At 34.8% G+C, this 14,101-nt stretch overlaps 1 protein-coding gene, 1 long non-coding RNA gene and 1 other non-coding gene across 7 annotated transcripts in view; 2 read left to right on the top strand and 1 right to left on the bottom strand.

The window, feature by feature from the left end:
• Positions 1-14,101, top strand: part of LOC141460614 (uncharacterized) — a 610,369-nt gene that overhangs the window by 504,227 nt on the left and 92,041 nt on the right. The window lies entirely within an intron of this gene.
• LOC141462237 (uncharacterized) lies at positions 3,804-9,023 on the top strand. Its single transcript, XR_012463180.1, has 3 exons — positions 3,804-5,689; positions 7,506-7,597; positions 7,879-9,023. It is a non-coding gene; the product is annotated as an uncharacterized lncRNA (long non-coding RNA).
• TRNAL-CAA (transfer RNA leucine (anticodon CAA)) lies at positions 9,226-9,341 on the bottom strand. The gene is made up of 2 exons: positions 9,304-9,341; positions 9,226-9,270 (listed from the first exon to the last, which is right to left on the bottom strand). It is a non-coding gene; the product is annotated as a tRNA-Leu (tRNA).

Raw genomic sequence — 14,101 nt, 5'->3', positions numbered from 1 at the left:
ATTTATGATTTGATTTATTTATCAATTTAAAGCACAGTAGAATTTCTTGATTAGTTTTTTGATTACGGAAGTTTCATAACAGTATTTAACAATAAAAAAAGGACTAGATTTTAATGAAAAGGTTTAGCTGAGAGGTTACCGCCCGGAGATGGTACTGTTAGTTGAGAAAGAGTATGAATCGCTTTCTAGGGATTACCAAAGTACGCAAAAATTATCTCATAGCGTTTAATGAAGATAATAACGTTCCATGGACATTAGTCTTATCAATAAAGGTGAGAACAATGTTCGGGACAAAGAGTAAAACCATAGGCAATGAAGAAAGGGTCATCTAAAGAGTTGTGTTCTTTTCTATGAAGAGTTTCGAGGGAGAGAGAGTTTGAGGGTGGTTCGAAGACTCGGCATGGTTTCTTTGATGTTCTTTAAACCCATTTTTGTATCACCGCTGTACTGTTCCATACTTGGGCTAAGATTGCATCACGCCTTAGAATGGTCTAAGAAGGAAGAAGAGCTGCAATCTGGGATATATCACTGTTTATTCTTTCAGATCTGTGGTTAGCGTTCTTTGTCCAACTCTTAGCAAGGTTGTGAGATTGATTCAATCCGGGTATTGGACAAATTCTCATAAATCTCTGTTGGACTGTTTCCATGATCTGTTGTTCGGGGAGGGTACTACTTCTAAAAGTTGAAGTTTAAATAAACTTCAGAATTATAGCAAGAGATAATCAAATGTGAGCGTTCCCATCAGTTTGATTGTTAAAAGACTGAGTTAGCCACCGACAATATTAAAATACCGCTCTATGGAAATGGTTATAAATTTACAGAAAATGGTCGTTTAATATGTGCATTTACATCGCCATTTTGTTCCATTTTGAATTGTTATTCCAAAACAATTGCAGACAAGAGCACTGATGTGAAGTAATTTGCTGCTTTGTTCAAATGAACTTTCCTAAACTCATACCTTCTATTGTTTTAACAGATAATTATGGTGCCGGAATGGTTTAGGGTCGGAGGACTACATTGCTACATACCTTGCAGATGAGAAAGGCGAGGACATCTAGAAGCAGGATCCATGCTCTGCAGAGAAGTTCTATATTGAGAGAGAGAGAGAGATAGATGGATGGTGTAGAATAGTTTGATATTAGCAACAAGGACAGGGCCATAGTTTGCACCGATAAGAGGGGCATTGTACTACTCCTTGGTTTGTGTGAGAGATCCTGGAGGACATCTAACTCCAGGATACTATGAGAATCTCCGCTCACATTCCATTTCCAGCATGGGAGTTCTCTGTTCATACATTTCCTCTCCTCTTCTGTCACTAACCACCCACACACTCGCACCGTATGTGTATAAAACGCTCCGGCATCTATCTATTGAGAATGTACAATACTCTCGCCGAGGATGGATTCCAGCCCATTGGAATCACGATCCATCAAATCACTGCTCAGTGAGTAACACTACAATGTATTTGCATACATAGATGAGTTTCCATATCTGGTATGTTCTGTTATCATAGAAGTAAGTCATCATGGCAGGCTGACATCTTCACAGATTTGACTTTTGGTAAAGGATGTAGAAGTTCTAAAGTATTACGTGGAGGATTAGTTCATTGTGACAGTATCATTGTTCAGATGTTCAGATCTATTTTCCTTCTCAGAATCTGTGACAGAGAGAGAGAGAGAGAGAGGTTGTGGTGAAGTTTTGTAATATAATTAGCAGTTAGCCGGCGAGAGGTGAAGAGTATTTCTCCGAGTAAGTGGACGTTACTGTGGATACCATCTTAATTGCCATCTCACTTAGTAAGCTCAGTCCCTAGAAATGAGAGCAAACTGTGAGGGTGCGGAGAAATGTCCTGACAGTCAGACAAGAGTAGGAGGAGAGTCGCTTAACAGAGTAAAAGGAAGGGCGAAGTGTGAGAGGCACAATCCACAGGAGATAGGGAGTCGCCAACTTATCCTGTTACTTCAACAGGCTAGGCAGTATCATCAACCTTCCCCTACCGGAAAATGTGCCCTTCATTAGGAAAACTGTTATACAGGGATAGTTGCCTTGAAAAGCTCCTAGATATCATCAGTTCTATCAGTTTTACTGCTGTCTGCCATTGTTAAATACTATCTCATGATATTAACAAAAGGTCTGAGTAACAATATAGTGGGTACCTTGTTCTTTTTATCCCTTGCCATTCTCTACAAGCGCCGCTACAGGGAACAACGTAGTTATCGCTTGTTTTTAATACTTCAGCTATCTGTATTTCTTTGAATCTTCGAATAGTTCCAAAGTTGACTATTCGAGTTTAGAGACCTTACCTCGAGTATCCTGGTATTGCGCTTAACTAAGGATTTTCTCTTAGATCAAACGGATTCCTGGGAAGAAAATGCACTGCAGTAGGCTTTGTAAATATTTAAGTGTTGTAAGTTTATAGAAGTGGATGTAAATTAAGCATAAATGCTGTGGAGTTTTCTTTTGCCAAGTGGTAATATTAACCAAGAAGAGCTGGATCGCATAATAGCTGCCAACCAAATTAGCAATAACAGAATTGGGAGAAGTGGACTAAGCTGACAAATTTCCATCTTTATAATGATAATTCACCTGCCTTTTCTTTAATATAGAGCTCAATCAAGGTCAAGATAAACTTGTAAACTGGTTTACGGTGGCTGAATTTGTGGTTCCTCAGACTCTTCATGAGAATAAGAAGAACAAATGAAATAATTAGGCTATATACTTTAATCGTCCGATTGGAAAATATAGAGGTTCGATAACTGTGGCATGTTTGCAGAAGTGGGGAGGATCTTATGGGGATCAGAACCAAGTCGGAGGCGTTTAGTTTTATGGATAATTATGATGAGCGCTTGAAGCAAGAAAGTGGAATTTGTCAGGCTAAAATGAAGAAGTTTCTGTTGGACAGAGATTGCTACAAGAGGCTCAATAATCTTGCTCGACGCTGAAAGGTGTAACCTTCTTTGAGGAATTCACTTATATTGTATACTCCCTCCTAAGATTTGACCAACATGATGAGCCACTCTATTGCTTTGATTTTCAAAGAAAATTAGTAAGAAAATAGTAAAAATGGAGCTCAGATGCATTGCCAAATTTTAAGAGCTAGGGTTGTTGTAGTGAATAAGCAATTAATAATGTAGAAATAGTTCAAATAAGAATACTTCATTACTTTTCAAATATTTTTATTGATATCAACATTTAAAGGATTAAAGGAGAACGTCTTATGATCGAAAACTGGTCGAAGCTAAATTTTTATTCCTAAAAAATATCGCTCTACGCACTCTAAATGATGTAACGCGCCATGACATCTTCTTCTGTTGTCAGGCTGCATTCGTGGCCTGTTTTGGATCGTGGAGTTGAACAATCACCCGTGGTATACATTTTTCTTTTGTTAAAAAGTATTTTTGTAAATTCATTTAGAATTCGTGAGTATTTTTATTTAAAAAAATATGTTTTCTCTTGAGAAGAATTTTCATTTATTTTTGGCTTACCCAGTTTTCCTCGTAACCAACACTCTTGTAAATATTTTCTTTATATAGTTTTATAACAATCCCCCAGAGTTCAACTCCTGTTTTATTTCAGTTTTAATTCAATTTTATTCCCTTTTTTTAACTAAATTTATCATTCCAGGATTTTTTATGTAACTCAAACATTTTCTTAATCTCACCATAAGCTTCTTATTTAATGAAATTCCGTCTTTTCTTCCCCTTTTTTTTAGTTATCCGGAGCTTTAAATAATATAATATTAATACAATAATAATATTTTTTATCAAAGAAAAAAATAAGAGACAAGTACAAAACTATAGAACTGAATTATAATGTACAAGATAATTGCCAATTAATTACAATGTGAAGTTATGCTACAGTGATGTACTGCAATCGCCTGACAAAGAAAAGAGGCAGATGATAAAGAGAAAAAAATCACTATTTAAAAACCAACCCTAGGGAATATGTTTATTCGATTGGGGAAAACTTACTAATTATATGTAGTAAATGGAGGTTTAAATTAAAGGACAGTGGTCTCTCTAAAGACTACTAACTAACGAGAAGATAGATGTGGAGTTGACTATAAAGAAACGTAAATTGAGTCATTCAGAGAGAGCACTTGAAACAGTAAGACAAACAATAAAGCGTAATTTGTCAGTGAAATTAGCTATGGACATCCGCATTAAGAAATCGGAACTAATAACGAACTGATAATAAAGATTGCAGACTTAACAAAGTTTTTAGAAGATAAAAACAAATCACCGCAAATGTGGAATAAAAGGTTGCCAATTTTGTAAAATCGGTAGTATAGACAGAACCATATGTTTTCAAGAAGAAGATAAGAACATAATGCTGGCATTATAATAAAAAAGGCGGAATAATTACAGGAACACGAGAAGTAGACTCACAAAAATTTTTAGAATTTATAGAAGAATTTTATATCTGGTACTGTGATAAGCCATCGTGTTGAAATTAACTCCAACCGTACTTACCATGCGACTAAACTCCTAAAGAATTATAATAGTACGCATGTTGCTTAAGTTTCAAGTACTCTATTGGGACCAGAAAATGTTACACACAACAGTGCAGAAAATGATAAAACAAAGTTTCGCTTCATAGAAGCAATGGGAAGCTCTTTATTCTAAATATTTACAAAAATTCGTCAGGATAAAACTCCACACAGCGTTCCCGGTAAGTTATTGCTATCGATATGTAAAAAAGGAACTAGCTGAGCTATACATATACATCTTCAAGAAAACTATGAGCAGCTACATCAAAGAACAATCTCAAAGGGCATAACTGAGATGTATTGGAACTGAATGCCCATTCAGACTTCGCCGGAGATCTACAATCAGGTTAAAAAAAACCTGGATACACAATATTTCTCCAAAAGTAAATGTTCTTTAAAACAGTCAATAGCTTCCACTTTCTAGCCGTTGCAGTCTGCACTAGAGATCTAGTGTAGCTCTAACGACTTTTTGATGAACTAATAAAGTGAAGCACACTTGGCTGAATATTGACCATCAAAGCACTATTAATTTGGTCCAAATGCCAGGGACAAAGCACATTGACATAGAAAACAATTTTGAAGAAATAAAAAATAATGCAGAGAATTAATTTTGAAATAATATATTAATTGTTTTGTGGATTAATTTTACTCAACTCACTTGGTTTCATATTACACTGTCTTGGAATTGTTTCTAACAAACAGTTCAAAATAAAGTAAAATTCAATCTTGTAATACTGCCTAATATGATTAAACAAAGTAAGAAACCGATAGCTTTATTTAGTCATTGCTTTGATTATAGAGCAAATGATTTAAAATTTACTGGGGTTGAATAATAGAATAAAAGCTGAAATTCACTCATCTGAAACATTCAAATAAAGTTATAATTTATGCTCTTTGTGTTATTGCACAAAAGATGAGCTAAAGAGGGTTGAAACTTCTGTATTTTATGAAATGAAAAAATTATTGTCTAAAGAATTTTTAATTTTTAAAGTTTTTAATTTTGTTTTTAAGGTTTGATTCCTACTTCAGTGTACGTAGTTATCATTAGCTCTAGTGCAGTACTTCTTCTTTATGCTTTTTATATTTTTACCAATGAAGTTCTTAATGCTGAAAACATTTTTTTCGTGTTTTCTCAAAATCTATGTCCGGAGGAAATAAAATTTGACACAATTGGAGAGCCTCCTTATACGAAGAGTGAGAGTAAGTAAAAAAGATTTATTTAAATATTATTATGAAATTACAAAATATTACGCATCTGTAAAGAGATTTGGCCCCTCCAAACCACCGGATAAACGAACTCACAGCCCCACTGTCGTCATATCCTCTCTTTCCCATTACTGTCAGGACGGAAATTAAGCGTCCCACCCATTGCCATTGTAAACTGCGCCAGGGAAATGAGGGTCCTTATTTGATTTATTTTGACTGCGACTAACTCTTCCAATGATACCAGTGACCCTTCTCCAAGCTTTTGCTGAAAGGAGAGAGGGTGAGTTTATACGGAAAACGCGACCTCAGTTCCTGCACACCACCGCTTCTTGTTCCAGAGAAGGCTAACTGTTAACGAGACCGCGACACCTAAATAATTCATCAGCATTTCCATAGTTCTTCTCATACTATTTCCCCCCCCCCCATAGCTGTCGTTTCCCAAAAAGTCATTATCAACACGTCATTAGATCTGTGCTTTCTGCTTCCCTATCGTTGGCCAATTATTTTTGCCGTTTTTACAAATGATCCGTCGGCTGGTGTTATCGAATTAGCTGTGGTAGGTTCGGCGATATTTACTTTTTCCCATGCCTCTTTAACTGACAGAGGAAAATACCGGCAAACAGACCCATGCGACCATTAAATTGCTATCGCAGCCCATAGATTTGATGAGTCATAAAATTTTATTTCTATTGAATTTTTCTTTTATGTTTTTATATCTCCCACTAATTTTTGTTGATTGTAGAGTGGAAAAGAATTAATTTCTCTTCCATTTTTACTTTCTCTTACCTTTGTAAGAAGATAGATTTATGCAGAATTTTCGATTTAAGTTTAAACTGTTTTGAGATTCTTGAGTCGAAAAAGTCGACATGTCTTTTAGGCGTTGACGAGACATTATCGTAGAACTACATGCGTCCCACCAGAGTCTTTTTTAGGTCAGACTTTCGTTCCTCACAGGCTTCCTTGTTACTTAAAATATTTTAATTCACTGTGTTTTGCAATAGAACAACAATATTGGGCCTTAAAAGAATAATACAGAGAGCATTTTATTTATGAATTCAAATCGAAAACAGTCTTTTGAGAGAAAGGTTATTTCTCTCAGAACAAGTCTTTTGTAGTAAAAAAATAACTCCCTAAATTGAAAAACAAGTCATTAATAGCAAGTTCTGTAGAATCAATAATTCAGTGGAAGTTTTTCGGAGAGATGAGCTAGCTGTGCGAAGTTCTGCTAACAAGCGAGAAATCTCGTAAGTTACCTACAACAACTTTCCTTCAAGTGCTACAATCGCAGTATCTTTATAATAGCCAACATTTACAGCATGAGATGGTGATCAATATCTAGTAAGTTGTGCTAAACAATACAAATTCCTTTAGCGACAATATGTAATAGAGCTTTTAAAGTTACTTACTAAACTAGCGGCAAAGTACCGCTGGAATTTATATAGCATAGTGGCTGTAAAGTGGCCAAAGCACTCTCTTATTAGCTTACAAGTTATAAAGCAAGCATGTTCAGACAGGAATTCTACTTCGGGAGGTTTTACATTGTCCAACTCTAATACAACTACTTGATAGCCCAACTACTTTTAAGGAAAAACAATATTATGTGAACACTCTGAAACAATTCACAAAGTTTTCATCAAAGTCCATGTCTACTAAAACGATATTTGTCTTTAATATAGGTTCAGTACTATATATTTATTATATATGTATATATTATATAATGTTTGTTGAGGTAGCTTGACTTCCCAAAAACCCTCCTCTAAGTAAATTGCTTAAAAAGAATTTCAAAAAATACCGTGAGGTTTTTTTTCAGAACATCAAAACCTAAAATGAACACAAAAACGAAATAAGAAAATTGATAATCCACTCTAAGCATTTGAGAGAAAAAGATGGAGCTGTTAACCAGTAAGTAAAATAACTCAGAAATTTTATTCTGTAAAATTACACTGCTCTAATTCGATTTGTTATTTAATCTATAATTTGTATAATATAAATGATAGAATGATCTAACAAATTGGCACTTTACTCTTTTTATCTATTTATTTTAATTGGTTTGATTTAATTTAACGTGAAGGCAATTTTCGACAATAATTAAAACACTGAATTACAAAAGTTAGTAAAGTTTATTCTATGATGTTATTAGCCACTGTTTTTTAACCTTATTAAACAAATTGTATTATTTGCAGGCCTTAGAGCTGGATTACAAAAATAAACTTAGTCTCAGTTTTCTGCACGAGAATAGTTTAGAGAATTTCATTAAAAGTGGAACATTCTTGGTAATTATTTATAAGAGAATCCTTCTAAATATTTATCTAATATAAGCGAACTCTGTGAGCGGAACCCTGCTGCAGGGCATTAGGATATAACTGGAGATTTACGAGAGGATTCTTGGGAAGCTGCAGCAATAAGCAACTCCTCTACCCTTCTGCCGCTAACCAAGAGTGTCCTATTAACGGCCGGCTATTGTAAACCTTGTTAATTACAGCGTAAAAACAGCCATATTTATTTTATTTTATTCATAACCTCTTTTATAAAGTAGTTTTATTTATTTCTGACCTAAGTAGTCTCTTTTACTTCCACGTTTTTCATATTATGTTAAATAAGAAGAAGAAAAAAATTCAGTGTCAGTTTTTGTGGTGTACCATGTTTTTATGGAATCGTTGGACAAAAAGATGATCAAAACATACACAGATCGCTCATTACATCAAATTTAGCAGTAAAAAAAAGGTTCCTTACAAGAGTCTGTGGCACTTGAGTGAATCAATCCTACCTGTAAAGCTCTGTGTGAATAGAAAGACAATTATTGCTTCAATAGAGTCAAAGTTATCTTTGCAAATACAAATGGTAAAACAACTTAACAGAAAGTAATTAGCAATAAGTACAACAGTAGATTACAATCAATTTCAATCTGTGTCTACTGACGATATGTTTGCTGTTTTAGCAGACAGCAATTGCTCTTAATCCCAATAAAAAGTAGTATCGAAATTGCATTTGAAGATTAATACTTTAAGGGTCTCCGTGTATGAACAAGTCCATACAAATTGGTTTATGTGTAAGGTCAACATACAGCAAAAACGTGCAATTTGATAGTTTAGTTGTTGGGGGGGGGGGAGACCCGGGAATCGGATTAAAGGTTCTGGTCAACGCGATCTACGAGAATATGCCACTTTACTATTTTATTTATTTATTTTTTTGAAGGATTTCATTGTCACATCGTATTTGATTTACCGTACGAGTTTCATGGTGGCATTTAGTTCATCCTACAGTCCGTAACCAGATTACCTAAACCCATTAGTTTTCAATGAAAAATACAGTTCATGTTTTTATTAAACCAGAGCTCTCTATTGTTACTCAAAAATAGTTTAGTTTTAATTTTGTGATTTTTTTTTTTTGTTTAAATATAATTTAATGTGGTTTATACATAATTTGTTTCGACTTGAAACTATCAAGTATGACCAACATTACTAATGTGAATCATTAAATAATTAAAATGTTTGTGAAAAAATATTAAAATCTAATTTAAAAAAAATTAGTGTCAGAAGTGGGATTCGAACCCACGCCCTCAGAGAGGACCAGAACGCCCAGTGCTAGCACACGCTAGTAAGGTTACCCTTGAGTCTGGCGCCTTAGACCGCTCGGCCATCCTGACATAGTGACGCGGTGTCTATTAAATGTAACAACCGTCGTATTCCCGCCAATATTACTGAATAACTTCTTTAAAAAATCTATTGAGAAACTCATACGACGCCTTCTTACTTCAGTTATTACAATTCTAATTTTATCTTCCAATTTATCATTAAATTAATACCGATGTCAACTGGACGAGTTTTATTTAAATCACATAATTACATTATATATAATTCATGAAGTCACAATTTATGATCCGAGTTATAAACTGATGGTTTAAACTAACTTCCACCCATCTGTTCACTGTCTAATTCGAAAGATTTACAATTATAGCCCCCAAATAAATAATTTATTTCGGAAAAATGAATGTTTATTTTGGGAACTGGCTGTATCGGATAGCTGCTTTATTCAAGCAAATTTAGTTATTTTCTTATGGATCCCTCTAAGATGGAAATCGAAAGTGGTTGAACCTGAAAATAGTTTTAAAAGACTATATCTTTCTTTAAGTAACATCTTTTAGAGGAGGAGTTAATTTATTTTTAGGGAGAAGATAGTAGAAAAAACTGGGTTTGTGGCGTCCTTATTGCAGGAGAGTGTCAGTTCTTCGGGGAATGGTTCCTTAGAATCAATATATCTTTTTATAGCACCAAACTTTATGGAAAAAACTATATATCTTTAAAAATTATATTTTACTTTTGTGATTGCCCCTTCTGAGACCTTTTTTCCTTCTTAAGTATCGATAAGGGAGCTGTTCAATCCTAATTGATTAGTATTTTTTTAATTAAAAAAAAAAAATGCAATAACATTGACTTTATGCACTTACGAGTGGGTTTCTAGGTACAAAATAAAATTTGAGTAAAAGAGTACTTAATACCAAATACTCGTATGTTGAAAGTCGATAGATGTCGCCACGCGTTCCACTACCATATCTAGCCATCTCAAGCATAAAACAAGAAATACTGTAGTTTAAAATAACTCTAAGTGAACTAATTGTGTGATTCATGTAAACACGCATTTATGAAAATAAAATCCATATATGAATAAAACTTTAAATCTAAAATACTTTTGTGCTTAAGGTCTATGGAATTAATACTTTTCTCATTGATGATAAATAATTTTTACTGCAATTTCTTACATGAGTAAGAAATTGCAGTAAAAATTATTACATCCATATTTTATAGCAATTAAATATACAAAAACTACTGGGTGGAAGCCCCCATATTGCAGAATTATTCTGTGCATTGATTATTAATTGTGCTCATATTTAGTTGCATTTTATACCATATAATGTAATATGTAATTATGTAATCATAAATTATGTAATCGTGGAAATTTAGCGATCATAGTCATTAAATCTCACCAACGTTGTACCAGTGGTTTGGAACCATGTAAAAAACACTCTTACATTTCAATGAAAGCCCTGGTGTTTATGCAATACTAGTAAGAACCAATTTTTTTTAAGGAATTTACATAAATAAATTCCAGTGATACATGTTGAAATCTTGTCAACCTGTTTTGTGAAAGGTTTGTCGCATATCCCTGTTGCTTATATCTACCATTACCAGCGCCTACATCTTATCTAGCATGATCTTTTATGTGTTAAGATATTATGCCTTGTTTGAGAGTAGAATGTTATACAGATACCCGTGTTAGCTCATCTATTTTTCCAGAACAACCCCCAGATCTTTAATAAAATCGGTGACAAATCTACCTCCATAAAGAATCTTTTAGATGTGGGGGACCTTATTAGACAGATGATTTTCTATGTTGTCAGATGTTTTTTACATGTTAGAGGATCATCTCATCAAATAACGTACAATGTACTTAGCAAAATTACGACCTAAGGCAATAAATAAGCCTGCTCAACTTTGTTGAAGTGCGCTAAAGCACAGCTTTCCGACCTATGACAAGCTAGTCTTACGACAGTGCAACGGTTAGATGGGCCAACTCATCAAAACAAAGGATTAATTAAAAATGCATACATATTGGGCGTAGTCAATGATATAAACGAAATAACGGTCTTATATGCAGCCAAGTGGATCAAAAATTATTGTATATGGATATATTCGTCAATTTCACTGTCAGTCGCGAATTCGTCAAAGAAATTCTTCGCTATAAGAGGATAAATTACGTGGAATGTTTGCGTCAAGTACTCTAGTGACGGGAACAAGGAGAGATGTCAGTTTATTCAGCCGCACTTCGATTTATATACTTCTTGTTGTAAAAGAACAACAAATTATTATCCCAAGCCATATCCAAATCGTCTATAATGGTGAACAAGCTTACAGTGGAAGAGAAAAGCTCTTGGAGGACTTTAATAGAAGCAAACTTCCCCCAAGGTATGTATAAATCACTTTAGTGTAATAGAACGGCCACCGCCCGTCAGCTCGCCGCCTCCCAGAATACAGGCGGAATGACAAGCCCCCTTTACAAAATGCAAAAGCTTACCCACTTTTCCCAACCGCGACACCTACCTCTTTTTGCGTTAGTATGCAGCTGCTAACTTAACGAGATTTACCATGTACTGTGTCTTAAATCGAGCTGGGCAATTTTGGAAGAGTTGTTGTTTTAGGTTAAAGGAAGTGGCGGCGAGGTTGGGTTGAACATGTCCTGACTGGAATAATGCTGGCAAGAAGATGGATGGGGGAGAGACTGGAGGATGTGGTGAAGGGATATTGTGTACACCGTGGTTCACCTTCAACTGGTGATACGTATTACAAAAGCATACATAGTCAGCTGGTATCTCCTGTATATACTGTGTGCTGTTCTCAAGAAGGCCTTGCAATTTGTGACGGCCCAGGGAGGGGGGTTTCTGTTTTGTGTATACTGTATGATGTAGCAAACACTTGCCATCAATTACTGAGCTGCGGATACTGAGGAGATAGATTCACTTATTATCTCCCTTCACCTGTCGGTGTTCCAGTCGGTAAATTTTTTGCTACTATTTGCTGCTGACGTGATAAGCCTTCTAAATTTTTTCTTATCCACTGTTTTCTTCAAGTAAGAGCTAGTGGTATAGAAGCGATGTACCACTTGGAGCTTTTTCAGGAAATATATTCTTGATGTCCACTGGATCGAAAAGCGCCTATTTTAAGCCACAGGGCAAATTTTTCGGGCGGGCTATTTCCGGGCTAGGTGTTGCAGTGTTGACGGAGGTCGGTAAAAAGTTTTATTAACTTGAGAAGAAGGAGTATTACTTGGGTTGGTGTCTTGCTTGATAAGACTTGAGCTACTGATTGAGAGTAGCACCAGATTGCTCATGCTACTCAAACTTCCATTTTTTCTTGTTCCATTTCTTAGCACCCGGCCTGTCCGAGAGTTACTTTTAGCTGTCTCAGTTTATAAAATAGTGATCAGTGTTGCGTGATAGCCCAGCTAGTGATATTGTATCGTAACATTCAAAATCAATGTCACAAACTGTAACTTTTAATTCAACTGTTCAATCTATCCAATTTCATAACAAGTTTTATGAGGTTATGACAATAATGTTTAAGTGTTCTGAATTAAATTCCATGTCCATCTTCTTGTATTCACTAACGTTGTACTTATGAAAGGTGCGATTCTTTCTTTTTTTGATTTGAACATTCTTTGATTCAATAACCTTCAATGGGAATTTATAAGTTTTTAGATATTCTATCTTTCGTGTCTAATAATTAGTGTTTAATTAGTTTTTTGGGAAATGTATTTTTTAGAATTCCAAATCACAGCTCTCGGTTTAATCGCAAGAGATCTGAGGCGATCATTTATAATTACAAACCATTTTTTTAACGGAAGCCAAATTATGGATTTTATATTTACATATTAAGGGCTGTAATGGTTTTACAAACTCAATTTTGACAGTACTGCGACTTATTTTATTTAATGTCCTGGTAATTATTACACAAAATCTTCTTCTAATTCTTCTGAATAATAAACTTATTCTCCCTCAGTTAATGCCATTCAGATTTAGCGTTTGAAATATCTGTAGGCTTACAAAAGTCGATAAATATGATGTTGGGAAGATTGTGAACTTACAACTCACACTCCGGGATAATGCACAGCTCCAATCACATCTACTTATCCTCGTCCAGGAGAATTCTATTCAAAAGTAAAAGCACCTAAAAAGTCCGCCGTACGGTTTTTTTGGTTGCGGTTTTCTGAATAGTTTTCATCAGAACCCACCATTACTACGATGATTTTAATGATGATTTAAAGATGACTTTAAACGCTTACTTTATAAAAGAAGATAAGTAATTTATTATACATATTCATATTGCCTTTTTGAGGAAGGAATTTTTGTTCAAATATTGGAAAATTATGTACATGTTTGTAATAAAACTAAATTTGTTTTTTCACTAAAGAAAATTTATATATAAAATGGAAATGTTACAAGAAGACCAAGACCTAAAGACCCCATAACGAGTGCAATTAAAACCTTAAAGTGAACGTTGTACAATTAATTAGAACAGCATCGATAGTTAGTAACTCAGACTGGTGGCCTTGGTTTACCGAAGTCATTGGTGATTAGTGCAGTCCACCAACAAATTGTACATTGGATATACACTTTGTGGGATACGATGGACATGAAGGGGACCAGGGACAGATAAATCTACTTCCTTCTTCCCTACTGCGTTCACCAGCCTCTGTTTAAAGTCGGATTTGGAGCACAACTTCAGCCCCTCGGGAACCGAATTATCCACTTTAACTTGTACTGAATTAAATTCCATGTCCATCTTCTTCTACGACTCTGAATTAAAATTAAGCATCTACTGACGCACTTGAATGAACGAGTACAGTATTGTT

Source organism: Rhodnius prolixus, unplaced genomic scaffold, assembly GCF_049639745.1.
Source record: "Rhodnius prolixus isolate KJV_2025 unplaced genomic scaffold, Rpr scaffold_1, whole genome shotgun sequence".
Classification (NCBI taxonomy): domain Eukaryota; kingdom Metazoa; phylum Arthropoda; class Insecta; order Hemiptera; family Reduviidae; genus Rhodnius; species Rhodnius prolixus.
Note: the sequence above shows the minus strand (reverse complement) of the source record. Positions and strands in the feature narration are given on the sequence as shown.